Source organism: Copadichromis virginalis, linkage group LG11 (genome assembly GCF_057382275.1).
Source record: "Copadichromis virginalis isolate Kocher_CV1m ecotype Utaka linkage group LG11, C_Virginalis_male_GT1.1, whole genome shotgun sequence".
NCBI lineage: Eukaryota > Metazoa > Chordata > Actinopteri > Cichliformes > Cichlidae > Copadichromis > Copadichromis virginalis.
In genome coordinates, this window is record NC_140628.1 from 19,032,781 (window position 1) to 19,058,744 (window position 25,964).

General features: G+C 44.2%; 1 protein-coding gene and 1 long non-coding RNA gene across 3 annotated transcripts in view; one reads left to right on the top strand and one right to left on the bottom strand.

Moving 5' to 3' along the window:
• Positions 1-25,964, top strand: part of zfpm2a (zinc finger protein, FOG family member 2a) — a 127,046-nt gene that overhangs the window by 96,578 nt on the left and 4,504 nt on the right. The gene's annotated exons all lie outside the window — the stretch shown is intronic.
• Positions 20,055-20,903, bottom strand: LOC146698362 (uncharacterized). Its single transcript, XR_014923018.1, has 2 exons — positions 20,817-20,903; positions 20,055-20,349 (listed from the first exon to the last, which is right to left on the bottom strand). It is a non-coding gene; the product is annotated as an uncharacterized LOC146698362 (long non-coding RNA).

Below are 25,964 nucleotides of genomic sequence, written 5' to 3' on the forward strand. Positions count from 1 at the left end.
AGTCGGAATAATGACACTTTAAATTAAGACGTGTTGTTCTTCGCCCCCCTCTCTTGTTCTATTTGGGAGAGGTCATGCTTTTTGAACACAAGCTGTAGTGAGTAAATTTATTCCACTTATTTCTTGTAACTGCACGAAAAAGTAATGAGGTGCTGGAGATAAATATATGAAGACAATAAGGCATGCAGTCCTTTTCCTGTAGCTGCTTTTTGAGTCAATTAGCACTTTTCAGAGGCTCTGAAGAATATCACTGCCTTATGTAGCTTCTCAATATGCAGCATCTGACTTTTATCCAATTACATTATGTGAGGTCTGTGGGCACGCCGGGCACAGTGCACATAATGGAGGATGCCATCTTTGGTGTGATATTCTCTAACACTTTTCCACCGCATATGCCTATGGCTCTCACCATGAATTATTCAAAGGCTTCACAGAAGAGAGTGAGCAACTCGGCTCCATAGTAAACAGATTTTCTGCTCGCCATCCTCACAAATCTGAAGTGTAGGACATTGTAAGTACCAAATAATTACACGGTGGCCCCTTTTCCCTTCCTGTCTGAGTTAACCTGGCCTCAAAAATGCATTTTGGACTGAATAATATTTTGTCACTGGTGTAGCTTGGAGTTAATTGAAGTTTTGTCGCTCGAGACCTGCGAGTGCAGATTCACAAAACTGATGCATGAAAATGCAAGATCTGTGGACGTCCCCACTCGTGTAATTCCATGGAAAACACTTCTTTATTTCAGTATTTCTTATCCCATTTTTCATCTCATCAGACACATTTGGTTGAGGAGAAGGCAGCAAAATGTTACCAGGATATTTGTCCACCCTGCTCTGTCCCTGTTGATTTATTAAACCATAATAGATAACGGCTCCAGAGTTTGACTCTGGCTATGTATAATCACTTTAGTTCCTTGCCGGCTATTGTGCTCTGAAATAGAAAATATGAATATTACATGGGTTTAAATCCCTACAAAACTTCCTTTTTTTTTCCAGAACAAGAAAATTGACATATCCATTGCATTACTGCAGCGCCCATCTTTGGCTAATGGAGATTTCACATTATAGTGCTCACATTATAGCACCATGAAATATGCTAAGCATTTAGGAGAAATGAACTTTTTAAATAGTTCATCACTGGGAATAAAAAAAAAAGGGGGTGGGTTCTATGAGATCAACCCCCAACCCCTCTCTTTTCTCTGCTTTGGGGATTTGCCCTGACCTTGAACTGCTCGTATCGTCCAGTGCAGATCTGTGGCGGTGACACATGTCATGTGTTGGAGAGGATTGAGGAGGAAGCGGAGGAGACAAGGGAGCGTGATCTTGGTCTGTAGCCCAGTCGAAGTCAGAGTCCGCCTTTGTGTCAAAGGATGGGCATGTTTGGCCCAAAACACAGACTGCACCTCATCCACTAATCTCAGCACAAAAACACCTTTTGGGTTGCTGACGAGTGGGGGAGGGGTGAAGACGAGCACTCGCGCATGTTGCGACGTTAAAGAACAGCGCGATGGGTTCAAAGCCGCCCTTAAATTCTTGGGCTGCAGGGAGGGACGTCTACATGGGGGAAGAACAAGAGAACGAGTGAAGTGGAATCTGTCTCCAGATTCCCCTCTTGTAAAGCCGACCTGGCTGAAGCAAAGCCAAGCTCCTTCTCGTTCTGCCTTGTAGGAAACCACGCCGCTCCCATGCTACACTCAGTAGGAGGACACAAACTGCAAAATAATAGATGCTATTCATAAAGGAACACCGTCTCAGGTATCCGCCTCCCCCTGTGTTTCAATCTCTGGTTTGCAGTCATGTAGTTGAAAGTGCATATAATCACACGTGAGTGAAGTTAACTCGCATATCGACCTGCGATGTTTCTTTCTGTCAGCGCGACGCTCGGCTGAACACTCCCTTTCCACCCAGGCAGATCGCACGAAGGTGGCGGAATAATTTGTTATTGAATTGCAGCGTCTCTGAAATCCAGATCAAAAATCTACACCAAAGATTAACATCTGTATTTAGGAAAGATGGCTACCGTCACATGGCTGACAACCGTCATTACACCCTGCTTACTTGTGAGCGCGGCTACCTTTAATCATCAAAAGGCTGCAGTTTGCCTTTTGTCGGGAGTTAAATTGACAGACTCAGACCTCGTTTGTATGCAGCGTCTCAAGCAGAGGCTGCGACTTTCAGGGTGTCTGCAAATAAATAAATCATAAAGTTTGTTTTTCACTCAAGTCAAAAGAGACCTTCTCTTTGTCTTTGTGCTTTTGGCGCCTTTTCCACCGACATGAGGCTAAAACCCCGAAGACTAGAGCGTTTAGGAAAGCTCCTAAATAGCGGCTCTGAAGCTAGGTTTGAGCTTTGTCATCACGCTTGAAGAATTTCCTTTTAATGTACTGTAATGTGAAATTCAGTGGGGACAAGTTTAATTGAGTTTTACACAAACCAGTTGGGAGTAGCGCTGGAAGGTAGGTGATGTTGAGGTTTTTAATCTCTGGCTCCGGAGAGGCTTGTTGACGGAGTGGTTCTTTCTCTTTGTGGAGAAAAAAAGAGGAAGCCTAAGAAATGATACATCCATGGATAAAACCAATTGGCAACCCTCAAAGGGACGGGGGGTGATAAGGCAAATCCAGCACTTGTAGAGAAATAAAAGAATCCAACTGTTCATTAAAACGGGAAACAAAACAGGCGATTGAGAAGGAAGGCAGACTGCTCAGTGGAGGAGTGAGTGAAACAGACAAACAGTGCCAGAGATATCAGAGGAAAGGATTGGAAAATAATCAAGGATTTGTGAAGAGAATTAATAAGAAAGATAGGCACAAATAAGCATTTTTCTGACTCTCTGCAAAATTAGGAGGGATGGACTACAATTATCAAACAGGGGAAATGGCATAAGCTACATAGACACCTAATTATAAAGGATAACCTAGATATGAAGGTTGCTGTCTTTTTATTTTACACACTTTGACTGTGAGGCAGTAGGGTCCTTTGTGTTCAGTAAACCAGATATTCGCTGGATAGAAAATATTGAGACACTATTCAGTATAGAAGTATTCTCTTATTCTATGCCAACAGTCTCCATCCTGTAACTAGTATATAATCCACTGAGAAAAGGGGGGATTTTAACCTCGCATAAAAAGCTTTTTCTACCACTGGAACTGTATTTAAACACAGATGCTTTGGAGCTGAAAGATAAAGCCAACAAGCAATCAAATAAGAAGAATAAATATTGTTACTGTTGCTATTCTTATTTTTTATTTTTGCACACGATTCAGGAAGTGTTACAACACTGGCGTGTGCAGTCAGTGGGTCTAAAAGTCACTGAGGGACCTTTTATGAGAATTTTTTATTGTACAAATTAAATCAGCCAAAACTTTATAGTGGTCTGGCCTCTCGACTGAAAACCGCAGAATGAAACCATTACTGACACAGAATTTAATATTCAACATCTTTTGAAATATCTCTGGCTGCTTGAGACTCCTTTAGACACAGGTCTCTTTTCAAACAATGTGCCAGGTATTTCTTTGAAAAGCAGGCGGACATCTTTGTGATGTTGCCGCTGGACTGTTTATTTCTGACAGTAATTCACCTCCTTGAGGTTAGTCGACTCTATCACCTGACCCAGCTCTCTGTAATGAGGTTTGGAGTCAGGGACTTAAGGTGATACACACAAAAGGCTAATGAAAGCCTGAAGAGGAGAGGTTGAAGGAAAGGCGAGGCGGGAGGTGAGCAGGGGTGAAGGAAATTGGCAGTGAAATAATCAGCACTTGTATGATCGGCCACTGAAACATTCCATTGGTGTTTTGTGTGAAAGAGAGCCATTCATCAACATATCAATAAAAATATGAAGCAGATTATTATTGTGTTTGCTTACCATGGGCCCCTATCGTAAATAATGGGTCTGCCGCTGCTGCCTGTATTAATTATAATTAGAATGCTGATAATGTGTGTGCTCTTTTATTACGGGAGCTGAATCAATTTTACAGTCTTATTCAGTCCCACAAGGTCACACAAAGTTGCCAGGGCGAGAGATGGCTCCTTGTAAAAGCCATTCTGCAATCAGGGCCAGGAGAAGCAGGAGAGAGAGCGACCCAGACTGGGCAGATAAACGTCTTCGTGGCTTCACCTAGCAGCTAACTTTAACTTTTTTTACTCATGGGATGGAGCGTGTGGGAAAAACAAAACTCTTTCATCACATTCACCAGTGCCTAATAAAGCTGAGTTTTCTTTCAGAAGTTGCGTTATTTCGTTTTTGATTACTCAAAAGTAGAAAAACAGCTGAATAAGCCATGTAAAATTGCAAATGGCTAACCTGTTAGCACTGGTAGCACATAGTGGAAACACAGATATTAAATGGAATAAAAAACATGTATTCCTTTTTGGCTCTGTCCTTTCATTGCATGGCTCTTATATTAGCTAGTCACAAAGCATTTTGGCATGCATTTTAGTTTTGGGCTCTTGTACTGAACAAGGATTTTAATCAGGCTAAATGCTAAACTGTAGTCACTAGCTAGGTGCTAGCTTTAGATAGCATGCCTCAATTTTTTATTATTCTGACCAACAGGGTTGATGACAGATGTTAAAAGAGTGAGCTAAAAGAAAATTAAAAATAAGTTTTAATCACTATGAGTGATCTTTTTTACACTCATCTTTGAACAACATTTAAATTTTGAATCGCACATCTGTAAGTTCATCCGGTCTTTCGTCCTTCATTTAAGAAATATTGCAAAAATCAAAGCTTTTGCTGTCATTTAATTATTTGGAACTTTTAGTTCACTCATTTTCTCCTCCCTTGATTATAGTAATTAATTTTATACTTGTGTCACTTAGTCCTCCTTAGGCTATCGTTTAGTCAGTGTAGTACTGAGCAGTGAGACTGACAAAAACTAGCCGACTCTCACATATCACACCTATTCTTGCTTCCCTTCACTTACTCCCAGTGAAATACAGAATCCTCCTTAATAATGCTATTATTAACATATAAAGCTCTACATGGGCAGCCCCCTGCTTATAAATCAGTATGACTGAGACCTTATCGCTGCAGCCGACTTCTCAGATAATCTGATCACGGTCTCCTAATTGTTCCTTTTTCTTTAAAACTAGAGGTGATCGTGCTTTTGAGGCTGTCGCTTTGGATCAGCCTTCCTCGGCCTATCAGGTCAACCCAATCTGTGATTTGTTTTAAATGACTGACTATCTTTTTTTACAGTCTGTCTTTTCTTTAATCTTTCCCCCATTATTTGGCCCATAGTTTACATCTATATTTGCGTGTATTGAAGTGAGTATGTTGGAATGATTATCTGACCATGTGGATAATTATGTGTCTGTGTGTTTGTATTCATACTGTGAAGCACCTTTCTATCACTGGTGTTTTGAAAAGTGTCATACTGTCATGAAAATTATGATTCTTATGCTGTGATATGTTTTATAGTTAATGTAAAATAGCGATAACTGGATTTCTGCATTTTGCTGTTATGCTACAATACCAATGTTACTGTTACTTATTTCTCCGCCTATTGTTACTTTCATTAACCCCAAGCAGTTCTGTTGCATCTTGTCAAAGTGTAAAACCACACGAGAGATTACAAAAAACTGCTTTTCACCAGGGTGGTTCTTGTTGGGTTTGGTTTGCATTTGTTGACAGTTCACAGGAGAGAATGTGGTTTTTTTTGGGGGGGGGGGCAAATGTTGAATCTCAACTTAGTCTAAATTCATAAGGCACCCCGCTGGCCTGTTCCTCTGTTTCCGTCTTCCTCACGAGTTTGACTGTCAGATGGCCCAACAACAGTGGATCTCACCAGCCTATCAGCCAGCTCCTACCTTTATAGCTCACTGCGTGGCTTTAAAGGCTGGATTTAGCATGGCTTGGCAAGGTTCAAACCAACAAACCATGCCACAGATTTGGAAAAAAAAATCTACATATCTGTTCGCCCCATTTTCCCATTTGAAATACATTGCGTACAAGTTGCCACACACTAAATTTGTCCCCTCCCCACTACGAGCCCAAGACCACAGTGGTTTGTTCCTAATGTGTCTTCTCTGTGAGTCACCTGTTAGAACAAATAAGCCCATAATCTTTACAACAAACATGATCATCCTAATTAATGTTATGCATACACGGGGATTTGACCAATTAGAGATGCATATTTCTCTCTATATAATGCTGTTTTTCGAAATAGCTACATTGATTTGTTTCTATTAAAAACATCCCATATTCATATATATATATAGAGAGAGAGTGCAACATTTGCATTTTATGAATACTCTGCTATCGGTGAGCAAATATTTTTACATATTTCATTTGCTTGTGCCTCCTTTTGCACATTAATAATTGGGTGTGTATTTCCTTTCTGGGGTAAGTTGTTATTTTTTTTGCCTGTGAATGTTAAAATGACCCTGTGTTCCCCCGTGAATGCGTGCATCTGTCATGAAATTATACATTCCATCAGCCCTCATTGAACTGGGCATTGACTCTGTGCCGCAGACTCGGGCTCTGGCAGTGAATCTTGATTATGGATTCTGTGATATTGTAAATGACTTGAGATTCCTCTGAATGTTTCGGATTAATCGGTTTGTGCAGATGTGGCTCCCCTTTTCTTTTTCTCTTTTTTTTTGGTGGGCGCCATCTTGAACAGTTGCTCATTTCCATTCCGCCATCACATTCTGCATACAAAGCAGATTTGCAGATAGGTAATCCTTGTAAGGTTTTTAAAAGACAGGTTATTAGAGGATTGAGGGCTGAGTGTGTCTGTCTCCCTGTGTGTGTGTGTGTCTGCCAGGAGAAAAATTATGTACATTTTTTAAGTTGGTGACAATGAGCTGTGTCTCAAGGCAGGAGACATAGTAACTGTCTCCTTTCACTTCTCACCTAACAACATCCCACCCCCTTAAAAATGAGCACACACCAGGTACCCCCCGTGCACACAATCCCCACCTGCTCCCCCTTTTCCCTCTCCACAACCACCACCCAGAATTCTTTGAAATGCCTGGGGCTAAAAAGCTGGTTACTCTCCCCTGGCTTGCAGCTCACAGCTCCAGATTATTTCTGAATGCCAGAGCCGGTTTGCCCCCATCATCCTGCAAACCTGACACCCCCCCTCACCGAGCCCGACACTGTCTTCAGTGTGGCTCTACCTGTCACCTGTCAGACTCACCCCACCTTTAAGTGGCCAGTTATTTTCCATTGGTTTTAGATGTCTTTCATATCATGGCTCATTAAAGCGCAGCGCAGTAGGCAGCATATTTACATAGGCTACTGGGGAGGTTTTAATTTGCGTCGGTACAGAGCATGACCGGAACTGAAGAGTGCAGCTCTAAAATGACTTTTTCACACAACGCCTCCCGCACCCCCCGATCCGATGCCACCCTCCCCTCCGTCGTCCATTTCCCATATGAAAACATGTAGTTGAGCGTAATTGCTTGAGCAGGGCACAAAGACAGTGACAGAGCCGTCACCGAGGGGACCGGGGTTTCTCCCAAGCGACAGACCGGGAGGCCAATCAAAGCTGGCAATGAGCAGCCTGTGGTTGTGATCATTCTCCTGAATATATACCATTAGTCTCTTTGGAAAGTCCCAACTGTTTCAGCCACTGTGCAACTTCCTAGTGTTTACTCACTTTGTCTGGCTACTATTGTCATGAGTCAGTCCAGAATCTGACTGTCCTGCCATCTGCAGCTCCACATTCAGCCCAGTAACGACTGTGTTTATGTTTATTTAGTTAATTAGAGGATATTTCTCACTTTCAAATTGCTGCTTGGTTGGGTATTGAGCTTTACAGGCTTTATTCGTGCTTTTATTTTTTAAGTTGTGGGGGCAGTGTGATTCTACTTCTGCACATGGTGTCAAAATAAAGAAAATACATATAAATAACGAAACAGGCTGTGTTTTTTTCATGACAGATAGAAGGGAGGCCTCTGTGCTAAATTATTTACATGACAAGATAGTCAGGCTGCCAACTTTTACAATTCTATCTCAGAATGTGTATAGCAGAGGAATAACGTAATTTCCCTGAGACAAGATTTCCGGCAGAGATTCCCCCTTTTCCCAGTTCACAGCAGAGACTCCCATATCAGTTGGAGAGACTATTATCAGCCTGCAGTTCAAGATTCTTTTCAAAAAGACAAGGAGGGATAGAGGCTGAGGCTAATATTGTCATAAGATGCTCTGTGTCACTCCCAAAATACATGGAGCACTGGGAGATTCGGTAGTTGCAGAGTCCGCTCCTCAAACATTTGCTCTCCTCCCACATCTCTCTAAGGAGTCGGCAGTACGCGAGCTCCTGCAGATGCACTCCAAATAGCAGGCTGTTCATCATGCATTGTCATAGAGCAGGCTCATTCCCCAGCTACCCCTCCCTCAACAATCCCCCTGCCCATGTAACCCCCCCTCCTCCACCCCCAATCTCGTCCGCCGATGCTCCTGCTGGCCCTACATCCCATTGCAGCGCTCCGATATCAATCAACAGCAATGAGGCTGGCTCCAGCTTCCTCACCGTCCCAAACAGCATCGCCTCGCCCCCTGCCCAGGCGCCACACCCAAGCAAAAGATGGCCGGGATGCCATCCGGGACGGACGGATGGGTGGAAGAATGGACCGACAGACAGGCGAGCAGACACACACGCGGCCATGTGATTTCAGTGTAATTTTGGAAAGCATATTGTCTAATTTTGCCATCTGTCCGGGAGGGAGCGATGGCAGCGTGGAGCTCATTTGCCGTCTGCTTGCTTTATTGCGGCTATACAGAACAAGTTTTTGGAGCAGGATGCAGGCCTGGGTGTGCAGCCCACTGGAGCTGAGAGGCGTGTCGATGCAGGCACCAGGTTCCCACCACTCCATCATGGGCTACTGTGTGTCTGACATCCAGAGAGACATGCGGAACACCTCAGAATGAAAGCTCCGATTCAGTCGCTGCTGGGATGCATTAGAAATGTGACAGTAAGGAAATTTTCAAAAGCAATCTGAGAGCAAACTCTTGGGCGTTTGCTGTCCTCAAGTTTCTAATGACAAGTTGGAAAAATGTTTCACACTCTATGACAGTTTTAGAGCTGTCGCTCATACCACCAGGCCGTTATGAATTTGGTCCAGTTTGCGAATGGCGAACGGTCATATAGACACACACGAGCGCGCGCACACATACATTGCTGTCACACATTGTGGATCACGTCTGGTTCAGCTGCTCCTTGGCTCTGACATTAATACAGAGCAGATTGGTGGAGATCTGCAGCCCTTGTTGTTTGATCTTTCCTCCTCTTGCCACATTTCCTGGCACTGCCCCCCTGCCACACCGCGTGGCGCAGGCAGGACTGGCATGGCCTCAACGTGCCTGCCAGGTTTGTTCTCTGTCTTCTTCCCCTTCCAACTTATTCCCTTATGCCCGCTCCATGGATTCAGTTCTGCAAATTACAAGAGCTCCCCTACCCCCAGCGACAGCCTGGATTCAAGAGACCTTCAATCTACCAGTTTGTCTTCTTCAGAAAGGAGCGATGCTACCTCGGCCTGCGATGTGTCGCTCAGTTTGCTTTTTTCCATGATAATTGTCCTCTGCAGTAAATTAGGTTATCTTCCTCATTCTCCTTTCCAAGTTTGGCTGAAAGAGTCTCCTCTGAAAATTTCATTTTGGCACAAATTACGTATGCTACCGAATATTAGAAGTATTAAGCTGTAAGGCCATGACTAAACATAAGATACAGGCCAAGCTACACCTCAGAACAAAAGACACTCTTTAGCCAGCGGTAGCCTCAACTTGAACAAACACTGTATTCTCTTATCAAGACCCCATCCCCTTTCATTCCCTGTTTATTTAAGACTGTCATTTGGCCTTTAATGCCTTGAGTCTCAATAGAGAAATTGTTTAAAATGTCACAATCGAATGTATAAATTAAAAGCAAATACACCTTGGAGGTAAAGGCAGCATCAGCATTATACCGCCTGTATAATCTGAACTATTTGTTCAAAGGAATTACGTCTGTGAGCCCCACACTCTGTGTCCCTTTCCCTGGCGTTCCTCCTGAGGTAATAATCAGGATGGGCAAAAAAGAAAAACACAAAAGCACACAAGCTAATTTGGTAATAACGTTGCCACACAATGTCGGCACCCAATTTGCACGGTCTATCTGCCATTTTACAACAATCTGCCTTCCCTTTTATGAATCGGCATCAGATCTCAGCCCTATCTGCACCCCCCCTTTCTACGTTAACCACTTCATTTGTGACTAATGGCACACGCGCGATCGTTATCGTTCTAATTTATTCCAAGTTTAAGATGAAGGGCCGGATAAGGTGCAAGAGACAATAAGTTGAAAAAGCCAGTGTGATGCCTCAGTTAATGAGGCACATCGTCTTTTTTTATGTGTGTGCGCGCACCGCTGGGGTCAAAAGCACAACGCAGGCTGATTGAGAGTGAAGGGAAGAAAACTGAGATGGCAATTCAGAAAAGAGAGAGTAGGGAGGGAGGGCGAACCGTCCTCTTCGCTGAAAATCATCTTTTGAAGGAGATATAAGATCATCAGAGCCTTGTAATGGAAGCTGAGTGGGTACCTGGAGATGAAGATTGGCTAAAGTTTATGAGATACTGATTTTAAATGGATATACTCTAACTGCACCTTTAAATGGGCACATCCAGAGTGAGCTGTTAGCATAAAATAGATCTCTAAGGTTTGTCAAATGGAGAGTTTTCATACTTTTTATTCGTAAGGGGAAAAAATATTACCTTTGTTGCACAAAGGTGAACCTCATAATAACGCCTCTAAATTAATCACTTGATTAATTATATCAGTGTGTCTCAAAGAAAATTCACATAATATACAGTAAAATCTACAGTAGCTTGCTGTTAATTATTTATAGTAATCAGCTATAATCACATATGCATAAATAAAAAGGCAACATAAATAAAATAGGTTAAAATGTATCAGATCACTGATGTTTTCCATCATTTTAAGAGCTTGCAATGTAATACTGCTATAACTGCAACATCTAAAGCCGGCATGTCAAACTCATTTTACCCATTAATCTTAAGAGGGGCCGGACCAGTCTGTCAGTGCGAAGAAGTTTAACTCCACATTTAATCACTGAAATGTCTTAATATAAGAAAAAGAAGTGCAATTTCAACAGAATATATCAGTTTTTTTGTGTGATAAAGAAAGTAAATCAAAGAAATGTGTCAGCGTCACTCTTTGAATTTAACTTGTAAGAAACAAATGCCTAAAATTACAGAGAAAGTTCTGGTAGCTCATTGTGCAGACTGTAAATACAAATCTGTGAATTAACAAAAAAAATTTGTTAATTCACAGATTTATTTAGGGTTTTTTTTTACTGTGGAACTGCTGTAAAAAACAGTAGTATACATTTAATTGTTTATTTAAAGTTAAAAAAAAGTCGGCCAGAGGGAGTCTTTGCCAGGCCGACTTTGGTCTCTGGTCCTTATGTTTCTCACCCCAGATCTAAAGCATATTGCGATGATTTCATGGTTATTTTATGCACCATTGTGTTTGATTAATATTAAAAAGGTTTGTCCCAGCTCCTTCCTCGTGACCGGCAGGTAATACGTACGATGCATACAGTGACTTCTTCATTCATGTGTATACAGGGTTCGGTTCTGAATGAAAGCCTTTATACAACCACCATAAGAGAGCTTTTCTAAAAATCACGTTTCCATGCATGTGTTTGGCGTCTCCTGCTATCATTGTTTGAATTGATTTCCTGTGTGTTAAGGGCGTCATATTTGAAGCGATTCATTTTAAATGATAACTGCCCAAAGACATGCAACTAATGATGAATGCCGCTCATTGGTTTGGCAACTTTTCCATCTCTATGTACAGGAGAGAGAAAAGCTCTGTTCTGGAACGTAGTGGCTCCCTGACGTGAAAAACACAGAATCAGTCTGTCTCTCAGGCCTCCTGGGCAACATATGGAGCCCTCCAAGTTAGTGTTCAACTTCCCAACGGCTGTTGTGGAAAGTGTGGCTCTAGCTGCGGCCCTCAGAGAGCTAATTAGAAACCCTTGTGCATAAACCTTGCTTGGAAGTTGCTGTGGGCTGCACCAGCCCCAACCAAGGCAGGATCTGTGCTGCCTGTGAGATAATAAACACAATTTGCATATAATGTCAACGTTTGGCATCCTTCAGCGATGGCCGAGGCCGCTCTCATGGCAAGCTTATAAAACATATCGATAAAAATAAATAAATAAAGTTCAGGCAAAACGTCTGATTATTTCCAGCGTTTTGTATGTCAGAGAGATGTTTGGATTCATTCGAGCATTTTTCTATTAGAATTCTAGGTGCTTAAACCCTCACTAATTATCTCTCCCACCCTCCAGTGGTTTAAACTTGTGATTTGTAACAGATAAAAAGCCCCACATAAGGGATCCCCACAAATACATATTTAGCTGCAGAGTAATTAAGCTGTATTAGACTTTCATACCTGCCAGAGTGTAATACTGCACTGTTACACAGTGACGCTTTCAATTAATGAAAACGTCTAAACCAGCACACATGTGGGATCACTATGCCGGGTCTAGCTCCACTGTATTTGTCATGCGCTGTAAGCCAACACAATTACACAGACCTAACATAGTAATTGCTATGTAGCAGCTCTTACAATGGTAGAAATGGAATTACCTCAACAGAAAGTGCTAGCAGGTCTAATGGGAAATGGAGGACGAGAGAGAGGGGGGGGGGGGGGGGGGGCAACCTTTTACTGAACTGTAAATCATGCCTCACTTTTAAGAGGCGGGAAAATAAATAATGTCTGAAAGTGCAATGATTTCAGTGATTTAGGGGAGCTTTTGAGAAGCGTATTACTAGAGCTGACAGCTTGTGGGAGATAGACAGGTTGTGTTAAGAGGAAAGGATAAGAGGCTATGACATTATGTCTGCAGGGTTAAGGTGTCAGAGTCAAAGCGTGAACCACTATTACTGGATCAATACTTCTCAGTTTTGCACTTATCTCTGGCCCAGTGGTTAGCTGCAGCAGCTTTTCTGGATATACACAGGGACTAAAATGCCACTACTGAGCGACCTGCTTCATTTTTGTAACGCTGCAGAGGAGCATTGTAACAAAACAAAAAAAAAGTTAAACATCTGAGCTTTTTTCACAGGGAGTGTTCAATTCTCCACTGAAGAAAAATAAAACGGGTCTGAGGGCCGTTATTCCTCTTGACACTCACCAGAACTGTAGCGCATTTTATTAAAATGCTCTTTTAATTCTGGACGGATGTCAGAAAATACAGGTTCGGCTTTTTATATTGCCATGCAGCGGGGTTTTCTCAAGTCCCGCTGCTGAAATGTGTCCTCAAGGAGAGCGATGTCCACCCTTTTTAAGCTTTTAGGTATAGAAACAAAACCAAAAAATGCACTAATGTCATGTCCGCTCTTGCACAGGAAAAAGAACCGCTGTCGCAGTCAAGAAACAAGAAAAAGCGTGCACTTTCAAGTCTTTCATTAAACTTCTGAAGCCTCCGAGTTAATCCGTGCTGTACATAGAACAAAAACTCAGCATTCAACAATTTAAAAAGCTAAGAAAGAGAGTGGGGGGAGAGAGACACAGGAAAAGAGAGAGAGAGAGAGAGGGAGGGGGAGGAGGTGGGGGGGGGGGGGGGACTGGCCTGATCGCTACATATTCATATTCCTATGCAGGCGTTATCACTTAAAAGGCTTTCTAATTACAACAACAAGACAAAAACTCCTTGGATTCCTTCCAGACCCGCTAAATGATAAAATAAGCTTGCACTCTCTCTCCTTCTTAATCTCTGCAAAGCACCTTGGAGCCTCATCTCCCAAATACAGGCGAATGAATGTGAAAATGCCATTTAGAGATGCAGGTGTGACATTTGATAAGAAACTTCTGGATTAAATATGTTCTGCTAATGAGGAACCCAGCTACCCCATCAGGGCAAACTATTGGTGGGATTGTGTGCACGCTGATAACATTCCGCGCGCAAAACATCCAAATTCATTATTAATAAACAGCCGCAGTCTCTCTATCACACGGAAAGTCTGCATCCTTCAGTGGAGAGACGGGGATGTTGCGTCTCATTAGGAGAGGCTGAGGAAAAGAAGGGGGAGGTACGGGAGGTGTATGTGGCGGGGTAGGGGTATCGACTGTTTTCATATTTAGCTGTTTGGGGCCTTTTTGGGGGGGGGGAGGCGGGTGGTAAGAGACAATTTCAAAGGGTATGTTAATGGTGCATTGAATGTTGGAACAAAAGAGTTGAAAGTTTCAGGGGATCTGGCAGTGAACGTAATACTCTGGCTATAGCTAATACGGAAAAGAGGGGGATAGCAGGCTAAGCCATTGGTGCAGTAGACTGGGAAGTCCCTGGCCCCAACTTGACATTTATAACGATTTGGAGAAGATTAAAGGCGTATTACTGCTGTAGTCCATAATGTGGCTCTGTAATGAGGTGTGAGTGCATTACCGTCCTGCTTCAAACCTTTGAAGGGAAGACACAGGGAGAGCGGTTTCAAAGAACACGGATACTTGACTGTATTGTGGCCACCGCCAGTGAAAGACTCTGAGGCTGGGGAGCCGGAGTGAGGAGGGACTCCAGAGGCCTGCCAGTGGAAGCTGAGGCTGCCACCGTTGAAGCCTTGTCAGTCTAAACCAGCTTAGTTCAGCCAGCCAGCAAAGTGTCTCAGACTGACAGGCAGCACTTTGTTATTCGGACCAGTAACTGGAGGTCCAATATTTTATATTCAAATAGAAATTAGAAATGGAATGTGTTATTTCAGGCACAGAATATGGCAGCTTTTTTTTAAGGTGCACACAAACTCATAGAGGGAGAAGAATAAAAACAGCTTTAGTAATTCTGCCAACACTCTGTTTTGACAATTATTATTTTTGGCCCAGTGGCTTTTTTTTCTTTTCTTTTTACAGTACATAGCAAAAAAGGGATGTCAGTGCCAACTCTAAAACCAGCCGCACACAAAAAAAATGAATATTCGAAAAGGTAGTTTTTTAAAAAAAACGCTCGCGTTATCTGCAAAAAATAAAAACACAGGTAATTCGGCGTCAGCGTGTGCAAATGAAGGTTGCAGGTGTCGTCCGTCCATTTAAACGCTCTTTATGATGTTAATTAGTTGTTAGCGTAATTTTCCAGCCTCCGCCATCAACCGTGAGAAGTTCAGAGACCTGCTGTTTAAACTGAGAGTCAATGCCATGGCACCGTTTCAAGAGCTCCCGAACAGGACGCCCAGTGATAACAAACAGGTGATGGGGCCTGATGCCTATGGCAGCAGGATATTGCAAAGACAATTGAATTTGTCGGGAGAAATGAATCTTCTGGACAGCGTATCACATGTTAAAACAACACACATTGCATGCAATTTGCTTATGCAGGAGGGTGATAAAGTGTGCTTATTTAAAAGATAAACAAAGGTGGGGAGGTGCGGGTGGAGGGGGGGGGGAGGTCTTGTGCAGTAAATTGTGCATGTGTGTTTACTCCCTATGAGTAACGCCAGAGGTTTATAGTCCCAGACACGGGCAGCCGTGCTTTATGGCACCTCTGTTTGTGTGATAGGAGTATTTATGATATTGGAATTTATGTTGCGCTGTGTTCACACTGTCTTGAGTACTGCTGGTGGTCTGTATTTAAATGCACTTAAGGAGATTTGGTGTTTGTCTTCGCGTTTGACTGAAAGCCTTCGGATGATATCACTGTTAAGCGAGAGGTCAGATTCATTATCCTCGCCGTGCTTCGCGCAGACACCCCGGCCCTTCCAAGGTTAAATTCAAAACATTCCGAGCTTTTCGCGAGAAGTGTGAAAGCCGTCCGAATGGAGAGAGGAGTTTCATCTCCTCGGCCCCTTGCTAAGGCTAATCTTAACCCCACCCCACCCAACCCCCGCAATAACATTTCCACTCCGCTTCCTCCAACTCCAGACATATTTGCTCTCCCTTGCTGCTCGTGTCCCCGTTAAGATTTAAACAGCAAACATAAAATGCGTAAGATAACCTGCGAGAGGCGGGGAGGGAGGGGTTTTGGAGAGACTTGACTCCGAACATTATTTTAAAGACCAGATCTGAGAGCTCCGGCGCAGCAGTCGGGAGCGATTATCTGCTGTGATCCCTCTCCGATGCACCAGTCATTCATCTGCCGATCCTCCAACCACCACCACCCCCCGCGCGCACACACACGTACAAACGCAGCCCTACGCAAAGGCAGACCCCTAATCATGTCGACACCGTGTGTCAGTGCCATGGATGAGCAAGGCCTAGAGATGAGAACGGCTCTGTAAACACGGGCAGGCAGCAGGGAGCTTCCCTGAACCACCCGCCCACCCCCCACGCTGCTTGGAATAAGCAAAAGAGAAGATTTAGGGATTTTGCGGGGCCCAACTTTGTAGCATCGGCTCAGGGTGTTTTTCCGGGGTGCTGCCGCTGGGATATTGTTCTTAGCTTATAAAGTGCCGCCCGCCCATTATAAGCCCTGTGTTTTTTGTCAGTAGTATTACAATCTTCTCTCTCTATTGCCTTGGATTTGACTCTTTGGTATCTACTGCGTCCCACATATTGTCTACATATTCTGTCGTTGACCTTTGCTGTTGACCTCTCACATTCAGATAAACCAGCAGGATCTTTACGAGGAAGTCTCGTCATACTGCTGACACAGTTTCTTTCTTAAAGTGACCTCTGTATTCACAGACCCGCCCACCCCCGTCAATTATGAACTATCATGATAGAGTAGTAAATCTACTGCGCATCAACTGTGTGTATTCCATAAACAGACTAATACAATTGGCTGTATCAAATGGGATGTATATTAACAACAGTCGACCGTGCTCTCTCTCCCCCTGTCAGGATTCTATTATGGAGCATACTCCCGCCCCTTGTTTTGATACAGCGGTAATTTAAAGACCGATCTTAATTGACTTATTTTTTCCGCATGTCTGTCGGAGCTTGTGCATGCACTGCAATAAGAGTCTTGTTTCTTTATTGGGCCACACACAATGTACTGAGTTCAATTTTACCATTCATAATGAATGCAGCCTCGCCATTCAAATGCAGCCATAAGCACACAGCAGATAAGAATTTAATTAAATGTAGATTAAAACCAAACAGGAAAACACACTGGCTGATAATTTTTTATCACGTCCCCTGGTCATATTTTTTTTCTCCCCCCCCCCCCCCCCCCCCTTCATACTTTCGACTTGTTCTTCCTTGGGCTACGTCTTTTTTCAGCTTGCCAAAAAAGTGGCGAAACCACCTCGCACATCTCACCGTGGCGCCGTGAGATTGTGTAAAAAATGCAAAACGAGGGGCGGTCACACGATTAATCAGAATCCTCGTGTCTGGGGGAGGAATGGAGGCTGGCGGAGGATTGAGTTGAGGTGGGGGTGGCTGGGAGGGGGTGAGTGCACAGGGGTGCAAGGAAGGAATTAGTTGCTTCATCCCGAATTTGCATCATATTCCAAAAGGACAATCCCAGCACTGTAGGCAAGGGGAAACATATCTCGCTCTCTGCAGGAACAATTAAATATTTCCTACAATGCTGAATAAATGTCACCTTCAGTATCAAATTGTCCATACTTGCTAAACATGTTGTTACAGTGAGTGCCTCGAAAGCATGCCCGAAAAGAGAGGAGCCACAATATTTTATTTATTTAATTTTTTTTAGATGTGGACCACAGCCTCAGCTAACTGTGCACCTCCAGGCACTAATAGTGTGTTGAACTCCACCGGGGATACCAGCGAGCAAGAGACAACTCCAGTCCTTGTCAGGGATTTCCCTCTGTTGGAGCCTTCCACCGGGGGTGCTCGGTTACATGCTAAACACACAGTGTTTGAACATTGCCACCCTGCTCGTCGTCCGTTTTAATTCCAATGAAAACTGACAGCCCTGGTGTTAATGACAAAGTAAACAGAGTTAGTTTCTGTTTTGCTTTTTTTCCTCCTCGGGAAATAAATGCATTAATTTCTCACCATCTGGCGTACTTATCACATAGCATATTTCAGCTTTTCCAACACTTTCAGACAGCTGTTGGGTTACCTGAGTGATTCCACTCACAGTACGGCGGCTTCTTTTAATCGGAGGTGATGGTGTCATCGCCTGCGTGCACGTGTTCTGTTCTATTTCTTTTGCTCTCTTAATGCTGCTGTTGCATTAGCAGAGAGGTTAGAAACGTGGCGCTGGTAAGCGTGGCAGTGGACTTTAGTGTCCGTGCCATCCCCTGCCACCTCCACAGCGGCCGACACTGCCGTGCCGCTGCCTGCCCGGCTGCGCCTGTGCCTGCCTGCCCACCGCGCCGGTGCTGCATCTCAGTTCCACTCTATTACCCTCACGCAGGCGATTGGCCTTTTCTGTGGGGAAAAGAGCAATTTCCTGTCGCAGTCTGTTTGATCAAGTGCTAAACCCTTGTGATCAATAGAGAGACAGATGTCGGCTCCAGATGGCCGCGTGGTGATACCTGGGGCAGAGAGGGGGCTTGCCAGGACGACAGAATGGCAATGAGCAAGGGCAGCGGCTGTGCTCCCGATGCACTAGCCACCGAGACACAATGTGACAAACGCAATTAGGCCTTTTAGCCGCAGATTATTTATTTCTCTCGCAAAAACCGTCAGAAAATTTAATTAGCACATACTTTAAGCAATATGTAGAATTACCGGGGTGCAGAGATGGAGGGCATGCTGGGATGCTGCACGAGTGACTGGTGTGCGTGTCAGAGCGCGTGCGCGCGTGCATCGCTTGTCCTGTGAATACCAAATGAGCGTGCTTGTAAATAAGGCTGGCTTTGCAAATAAAACAAGCACATTTTTAAGGCAGAAATCGGTTGGTGTTCGTAAAGGAAGAAAAAAACAAAACACATAACTCTATAAATTCCGTTCTTCGTGACCAGATCAATAAATGTTGAATTCCAAAAAGGATGACAGGTGCATCATTCTGGCTTTCTGTCCTTCTGGAGAGGAAAAAAATAACTGCCAGCACCAGAAGGCCAAAATAGACCTTTCCAAATAGGAGAGACAGAGGAGGAGAGAGGCTCCCATTTTTTTAAACGGCAAGCATTTGCATTAGGGCTGGCATCCACCATACACCACAAATACACACACACAATCACGCGCGCACACACATACACCCACACAAATGCAGACTGGCCAGGCAGCCCATGTGGCGTAGGGCCGGAGCCATGTTGGAGGAACCACTGAGGCGCATGGCGATGGCGCGTTGCTCTCCCAGGAAAACCAAACGCGTCGCCGTTGGCCCCGCGCCGTTCACCTGCTCCCGCCGAGGCATGATGGGTAGGGGGACACGGGCCACGGGGCCGCAGCTGGAGGGAAGGGAGGGGTAGAGTCTGCTGCGGTGTCCTGTCACGAGGGGTCTTCTGGTCCCATTAGCAGGGCTTGGTCAGGACGGGCCCCCAACCAGCCTGCCGCCGCAGCGGGGGCCGCAGTAAACACATGTCGACTGGCCACAACCAGGACACAGGCAGCACTACCCGCAGAGAAGGAGAGCTAATAGAGTGCTCAATGGGACAAACCTGTCCAAATAAAGAATAAAGCAGAGCGGAGAGAGGAGCCAGTCAGAGCTTTTCCTTTAATAGTCTACTCCACTTTACTGCGGACGAGGAGAAAGCTGACTGTGTGTGTGTGTGGCAGCTAATGAGGGAGAGAGCGAGCTTTGTACTGCAGGAATGTGGCTGTGTATTGTTTCAGACTGACAGCACAGAGATCCGGAAGCTTAAAACGTCCTCAGTAGAAATTTCGTGCTCGTGGGAGAAGGTTTAATTTGTTTGGAAAAACAGAAACGCATCCAAATGTTTTTGTGCATCTTTCTTTTTAAAATAAAAAACAACAAAAAAAGAGAGAGCGAACAGCAAAGCGGTTGACGTGCGGGTAATTCCTCCTATAATTTAATACATTTCATTAGAAAATAAATAAATCTGAAATTGAAATAGTCAGGCTCCGTCATAGCACCCTAATGGAGCAAAAATAGCTGCTAATTCACATTTCTATTTTCTTCTCCCTCAAAAATGATTACAACACCATTACCAGGCAAACATCCCCCTGCCAGCCAGTATCGTTCTCACTGTGCTTAACAAAAAAAGGGAAAAAACTACACAAATCTCCGGAGACCAGCCACGGAAATGTCTTTTAATTTCAAAGTGAAACATTTAATTCTTGCTCTGTGAAACATTTGCTGAATCACATCGTTGCATCATTTTTTTATATATTTTTTTTCAAAGACTTGATAAACGTGTGTGTTGAAAGACGTTGCTCCTTCTTCTTCAGCTTTTATGTCTTTGTTGCCTGTGAATGTATACAGTAGAGAGCGGCGTGTGTGAGGCTCCCCTGGGAGGACTTTTTAATTTGTGGATTCTGACCCTCGTGCCATTCGCTCAAGGCCATCCATGAGCTCTCGGTACCGGCTATATCTGGAAAAAAAAAAACACTTGATACTAAAATTAGTCCAGACACTGTAGTAGTGCAGAACGAGAGGAAAAATCTTGAGGAAGAGAGAGAGACAGACAGAGAGGTGTGTGTTTGGTGGGGGTGGGGGGGTCAGGCTCAAGTCAGGGCTCTGTAAACACATATTTACTGAACAACATTTATTATTACCCTGGAAAAAAGGACACTGTCTTCCTGCCAGACTTCTGAATTTTAATATATATTTTAATATAAAACATGTTGAAAAGTGACTAAACCACTCATGCAATTGCAGAAATGTGGCAACAACACACGCACGCACACATTTAAATAAAGAAAAGAGTGAGAAACATGAAACATAGCCCTGCGCACACCTAATATTCAGCCACAGATCGAATAGAAATGAGGTCGGGCGGATTCCTTTTGAGCCAAACGCCTTTTTTTTCTTCGTGAGAGTAAAATCTTTAGCACCTACCTGCAAGGATGTATAGGCAGACTGGCATCTGTGCTTGCCCTGCCATGTCTGAGGCATCTCTGCATCATCGTGGCAAAAAAATAAATAAATAAATCATCCAAGGACTGCAAGCTTGAGCAGGAGAAGAGTGCCTCCTAGTGGCAGAGAGCAAGCATGAACAGGATTGGAGGAAGCAGAGAGTGAAAGGGAGGGAGAGTCAATCTGTGTCAGAGCCTCGTGAAATAATAGTAGAGTCAGCTAATTCTAGTTTAGTGTACCGTCAATAATAGTAAGCTTGTTTGACCCCGCGAATGATGTTCCAGCTCGGGTCCAAGCTCAGCGCTTTCCTTTCTTGCCACCGGCTCGCTCTGGCTCGGGGGACTGTGACGGCTGGTTTGACAGCCGTGAGTCATCCTAATGTGCTCGACTCTGGTGATCCAGAAACAGTCCAAATATTTACCAGTATTCACGAGGAGGATGTGTTTAGCGTTTGTCACGGCACCATCGGGTCCGCTCGTCAGGTGCAGATACAGATATTATTCATCCACGTATTAGTATTTCCACCGGATCCGTTGGGTTGGCGGGTAGGGAGGAAGTTGTTTATTGTGTCAGGTTGTAATTCACTCCTTCTCTGATTGGAGCTTTGTGAAAGCTAAAAAGAAGAAGAAGAAGCGGTGACTAACGGTGCACAGCTACTTGATATTCGTAGGTGCAAGCAGCTTGTTCCCATTTGACCAGGAGGAGTCGGAGCTGATTTAAAGACAAGAAGAGTAGAGGTCTTTAATTACAACCCTCTCTGTGGCTTCAGGCACCACTGGCCTCACTTCACAATTAAGACCAGCAGTTAGCGCAGAGCCAACAGACGGAGACGAGCACTTTAAGAAGCCGAGGGAAAAAAAGAAAAAAGAAGTCTCCACAACATCATTCTTGACAAAGGAACATCTTTTTTTCTTGTCTTTTTTTGCTATCTAGAATTAGATATTTTAACCTTTTGCTCTTTTCTACAACATAATGGGATCAGCAAGCACTTCGGCACAAGTATACCTCACAGATCTCCCTTTCAAGCTCGGCCATTTCTTCACCTGCAGAGTGTTTCTTTGTAACACATGACCCCACGATGCATTCAGATAATGCCGACGGGCCGGCGTTAGTGTTCCCAGAAGCACCGTTCAACCCCTCCCATAACACACAGGCTGGTATGCAGCGGGACTGTACTCCAGTGCCGTAATGGCCTCTGCAACGGTAATGTGTTTGGACAGATGGGAGAGGCAAGTGCTGATGTGCTTAACTACGCATTTTACAGCTAAACTATTAAAGAGTTGTGCTGTTTACACACCAACATTTGAATACCTGTCTTCAGGCCAGTTTAATTATCCGGGCCCTTCTGTTATTTCTGCTGCTTTGTTGTCTCTCAGCTTTTCGCACGAGGCATGAGAGATTTGTTTGCAACTTCATTAAGATATGGCGCTGGTGGTGGTGTTAGCGGTTTGCAGGGTGCACAAAAAAAAGAAAAATAAACGGGGGGAAGAAAAATATTTGAAAAAATTCCTGCTCAAGTATCTCATATTCTCTTCTACCAACACCACCCCCCAACACACACACCCACCCATCCACACAGATACTGTACACATCCGTTTTTCTTATAAAGTCATTTAAAGTGAGAAAATTAAAAAATGCCCCTGTGATGCGTGCACTTTGAAATCTCTCAGGGCTTTAGGCAAAGGGGAGGGGACAGACGCCCCCAGTGCCTGCGATTCATCCTGAGACGTTTGATTAGTTTATGAGTGCTTATAGAGGGGTGGGGGGGAGAGAAGGGTTTGCATTATAATTTTTGTTTCATGAATTCCTTCATATGTTCATCTTCAGCTGCGCGTTCAAATAAACCATTAATCAAACAGAGGAGAAGAGAAGGGAGAGGGCATTTAGCCAGCAGAGCCACAGTCTCGGGGCCTCAGTGAGCTGGTGGATATGGTATTGAGAGACTGTAGGAAGCAGTGGTTTTTAATTATCTGGACTACGTACAGGATGCCGTTTTTGATTGTTTTAATGAGGCAGCTGGCCTATTGTCTCCCCTTAATTCCTCCATTGTTTTTAGAATATGTCATAGTTCTTTATTCTTTTATCAGGTGCTCTGCAGGAGGATTTAGACAATAGCCTTCATTCCAACTGCATTGGCCACTGCACAAAGGCAGCTCACACTGCAGACAGCAGGCAAACAAGTGCAAATCACAAGCTGCACTTTTCCCAGCCTTTTCCCCCAGTTTCACAACTTAACGCTTTTGGTCTTTCACTCTTAACTCTTGACCCTCACTCCCACCCCCCTCGCACACATACCCCCACCCCTGCTTTCCTTTCCTTTCTTTCATTTCCCATTGCACCATGGGCATAGGTGGCCCGCCCCGTGTTTCTGTGATTTAAATCACCTGTCACGGAAAAGGGCCATCAGAGGCAAACAGGCATGACGGATTTTTCGAGAGCGCTCCTTCATGGGGTATTTGTTTTTTGTCTGTTGCCCACCTGACGCCTCCACGCAGTCGCTTTTCAGAGCCTTGTATCTCCATATGTGCATGAAACGGACATGTTTCTGCACACTCGTTCTGTGAATGCACACATCTCTGCGCGCCCGCACCGTGGGCACGCATACGCATGCATGTTTGTTTATGTGAGGATGCTATGGCTGCACACTTAATCATATCAATTTCAGATTTGTGACACAAAGCTACGCAAAGGATGCATGTCAAGTCTGAATGTAGATGCGTAACGTGTAGAGCTGTAATAATCAAAAATCAGAGGGGAAGCAGCTGCTTGTTTCCAGTTCTCATTCTGATGACAATATGCTTTAAACTACACTTATAATCCTGCAGCCTGAGCTCATGTACCTTACTAGCCTGTCTTGGTTGAGTGAGTGAGTGGAACGAGCAGAGTGCTGCCTCTGTGTTTTGTGCGGCTCACTAAAACTGGGACATGCAGTCCTAAAAAACTCACTCCCAGCATTCTCACACACAACAGATGGATCTGTAGCATTCTTGGCTGAAGGGATGCAATCTGAGCGCATATTCCTCCATGAAAATGCAGTTTAAAAAAAAAAAAAAGGCGAAAGATTTCCATCAGACTCCACATAATCTGCTTCATTTTCAGCTGAGAGAGCATACAGCATCTTTGATTTTGATTGATCTTCCCCACCCCACCCAAGAAAACACTGATTTGTATCTGAGCGCCGAGGCCTCGTTGGTAATTCCCTTTGTAAGCGCGTTTTTGAACTAAGGAATCCTCGCGGAGGAGAGAAACTTTTTTTTTGTGGCTATGGCTGCGATATATTCCACCGCCATTGTCAGTGGCAGTTTGTATCTACCTTGATGGTAACTTGGGCAGACAGTGGAGAGGAGTTTTGTTATTTTAATTAGGAGATAAAAATTCAAAGGGCCTCTCCAGGCAGTGTGTGGTATGACAGAATCAAAACGATGAAGTGGAGCGGCCTGAAGTGTGTGTCTCGTCACAGCAGATTGGACGACAGATAGGCACTGCTCTTTAAAGTGGCGCTGGGACGCACGCGCCCATGCACACACACACTCAAGGGGAAGGGGAAGTGTGCACACAAATGGGACTTTGAGAGATAGCATATTTTAATACCATTTCAGTCCTTTGACACATTTGTGCTGGTCTAATTTCCAGTGCTTCACCAGCAGATAGGAGAGGGCTAGAGAGGTTTTAATCAGGACAGTGATGCGAAATCTTAAATATTCAATTTCCTGTTGAAATAACGGGGCACCTCATTCTGCAGACTTAACAGCGATTTGGACGTAACGCGTGCCGTGGCGGCGTAAAGACTTGGCGGCTCCGTCTCTGTGGCCGTGCCTCTAATAAACAGACAGAAAAGTGGATTGCTCCTTCTTGCACCTTCGCCGTGTCTGCAGGGCGGTTTTAAACCTGGTGATTCACAGGTTTTGTGTAAATCAGTAATCAGTGTTGCCCATGTGCCGGGGCTTTCTATAGCAGTGTCCCCCTGCCTTCACACCTCTCCTCAGGACTCTCTTTATTCCGCATCAGCCAGGGCTCAAATCACATGTCTCCCGTCGCCGCCTCCCCCCTTCTCAGCCTGACACTCCGTCGGTATGTTTGCACATCTTTGAAAGCTAACAGCACGCTTTAATTAATTGTCCAGCTTTCCTCAGAAACAATGTCCTAATTCTGCCATTTAGCGGCGGCGTATCATAGTTTGTTGTTATCTCCCCAGCCAGATTTCTGTAAATAGTCATATTAAAAACTTTAATCTCTTCAATGGAAAATGAAGTGCAGCTGAAAAGCCTGTCATGTGCTGAGATAAATATTATCTAAGCTAAAACCTTCACTCTCTCCCTCTGCCACCCTCCCTCCCTGCTTCCTCCTGCACACCGCCCCACCCCACCCTTTCTCCGACTTAATGAATATGTTCAGAAGATTTCAGAGGAATGTTTAATCCCAAAACACAACAATCTAATATTATGGAGGCCCTGTCTCAGTGTTCTAGCTGACTACAGCACTCTAGACTACAGTTTAGCCCAGCTGAGGTGCACTTTGCTTCTGGATATGAGTGCCAGGAGCCTTGAAAGAAATTTGAGTGGCAGTAAAAAAAAAAGATGAAGGATATTCACCAAAATTATCGAGAAAATAAAAGTACGCGAGATTTGTGCCCTCACGCCAACGTAAACAGTCACCCTGCTCACGGTGCTGAAAAATGACATTTAAAAAAAGCGAGTGTCTTTCAGGAGAGTGCGAAGAATCTACACATCTCAGTGTTTTCATTGATACAGCAGAAAGAAAGAAAAACTGTCGCACTAAAAACTGCTGCCAGCTTGCTGACAGTTATCAAGAGTAATATTGGCGCTGACTTTAGAAAACACATGTTCCTGCTAAGAACTTTCCATTCTGGTTTATTTTTTTGTCATTTTGATGACCTGACCCTTTGTATTTCTGACGATTTGTTATTTAAGAATACTATCAAGACTTCAGGATGATTCATTCAAGCTCCGCAGTTACGCAACACCCATTCAAGTGTTTGACTTGTGCGCAAGCAATTACCATTTCTCCTTCTGCGTAATGCTCTGACATTTAAGACCAGAATTAGTCGCGCGCGCACGAAACGGCGCTCTCTCCTCCCTCGCAGCAGGCGTTTAAACGTCTCCTCTATCT